We start from the raw sequence: 2,325 nt of genomic DNA on the forward strand, positions 1-2,325 counted from the left end.
CAGCCTCCCCAGGAGCTCTCCCAACTCCCGGACACACGGATCACGCTGATCCACAGCTCCCAGTTCCCAGCCACAAGGTTTATTTATCTTCGCCTGAGKGTTCCTATAAACTCCGAGTCCAGTAATAAACTGTGCAGATTTCTCTGTCACAGGCTCTTGAATACTCTCATTATGATTTAGTGTTTCTACAAATAACTGTTTTCTGTTTACTCTCCTGAGCTGCATTGACAGCAGTGGGACCCTTGTTACAGTCTGTTGTGTTTCTGATTAAGGCCACATGTGTTCATCACAGCTGAAACACTGCAGTGAATASCAGAGGAATGATGCCTTAAGTGGAGTTTGAAATGTAAATCTCAGGGTACTGCTCTCCAGTGATTCATTCAATCTGCCTTTCACTTGTTTGCTCCTTAAGTTCTTGTACCAAAGACACCTCGGTCTGTAACCATCACTGAGCTGTCACTGAACTGTCACTGAGCAGCACTTGTGCCCAAAGCCTCTGCCAGGGTGCTCGCAGCAGCCTCAAGAAAAGGAGGGAGCAGGAGGGTCCAGGCCAGACACGGGGTTTAGCTGGAGGCAGGAATCTGGGGCACAGCCAGTTTGTGCAAGGCTCTGCCTGTGGATGGCTTTCCAGAAGATAACGGGGCACCAGAACTGCTGGGGATGGTGCCTGGTTGCTGAGGAGGCAGAGGGCAAATCAGGAAAACCCTGACCCTCCCTGTCTGGACAGTGGTAGGCACCAGCCTCGGGAATATGGAGCAGGAATGCAGGATGGAAGGCTGGAACAGATAAGGACAGTGCATGAGGCATCTCAGGAGTCCAAAGCAATGCRAGAAAAAACAGTGTCTGGAGCTCAGGGTCAGTCGGCGTCTTTGCAAATCGTACACATGTTGCTTGTGAGATCTGTTTAAACTGGTTTATCTCTTATAAACTGGGTTTTTGCAAGTGCTTTACTTGCTGGTTGGGTGAATGCTTGTCRCTGCAAAACACTGCAAAATKAAATTAGCTAATAATTAATGTCCASTAGCAATTATCACACTTGGGTGTCTTTGCTGCAGCTCTATTTCATGTGCACAGAACTGCAATGGGATTGGGTCAGCAGTAATTTGGCCTGATTAGGAATGTGGTTTTTGGACTCTTATTTATCATCTGTCTCCAGGTGAGATCAGTCAGTGGCAGAAAAACCTCAGCTTGGGCAGCTTTTGTAAGCAGATGAAAAATGCTTTTAGGAATGAGTCTTAACTTTCCAGGGAGGCTGGGGAGAAAGGCTTATATATTTATTAGCCAGTAGTTTAATGGGGGTCACTTTGACTTCTCTGAATTTTGTCTCCTCAAGGGCAGGGAAATCTAACTTTCTTCATTTGCTTTTCACATTTCTCCTRCTACATGGCTCTTTTTTGAAATATACTGTGAAATAAGGTGAAGGAAAGATCGAATTTAATTCTTCTGTTGCTACTAGGGGAAGCAATGACCAAGGTCAAAAACACTCACACTTTTTCCACCTTTGAAGTTTTAGTCACACTACAGTTTCACCTGGAGACTTGTAGGGGTTGGTTGGAAACAAGCTTATCAATCTAGGAATGTAAATCATGAACTTCCTCTGCTCTTTATCTTCCACAGAAATATGACTGTAGAAGAAACCAAGGATGAATAGACCTTGGATTCTGGTGTTCCAGATGCCACAGTGGCTGTTCCTGTGATCAGCCCAGTCACTCTCAGCCTGTCATTCCTTGCCCATAAATCTGCCCGTAAAGTGGGTGCTTTGTCACTGAMAGCTTCGGTGCTGAGCAGGGATGGGTGCTGCTGGCTGCACACTGGGCTCCAGAGTGTCCTGGAGCCAGGCAAAGCAGGAAAGAACATTTGCCCTTTTTCCTTGCTAGTGGCGAAACCATTCTCTGAAGCAACTTCAGTGGGATTTCTGATGTAGCTCCATAAACCTCSCAGCACCTGATAAGTGTTCCATGAGCTGAAAGAGCCCTGGGCACTCCAGCCCATGTCCCTTTCTGCTCTGTCTATCACCGTGTTCCCAGAACAGAGCAGCTCCCTGAGGGGCTGTGACTTGTCCCCATGTGCCCCATGAGCCCAGCACTGGTGGCTGAGGTCCCTCACAGCTCAGGGGGGGATGGACAGGGCTGGGGAAGGGATGGACAGAGCTCAGGAGGGGATGGACAGAGCTCAGGAGGGGATGGACAGAGCTCAGGAGGAGATGGACAGGGCTGGGGAAGGGATGGACAGAGCTCAGGAGGGGATGGACAGAGCTCAGGAGGGGATGGACAGGGCTGGGGAAGGGAGGGACAGAGCTCAGGAGGGGATGGACAGAGCTCAGGG

The sequence above is a fragment of the Malurus melanocephalus genome, unplaced genomic scaffold (genome assembly GCF_030028575.1).
Source record: "Malurus melanocephalus ecotype Western Australia unplaced genomic scaffold, MMel_1.1 scaffold_631, whole genome shotgun sequence".
Taxonomy (NCBI): domain Eukaryota; kingdom Metazoa; phylum Chordata; class Aves; order Passeriformes; family Maluridae; genus Malurus; species Malurus melanocephalus.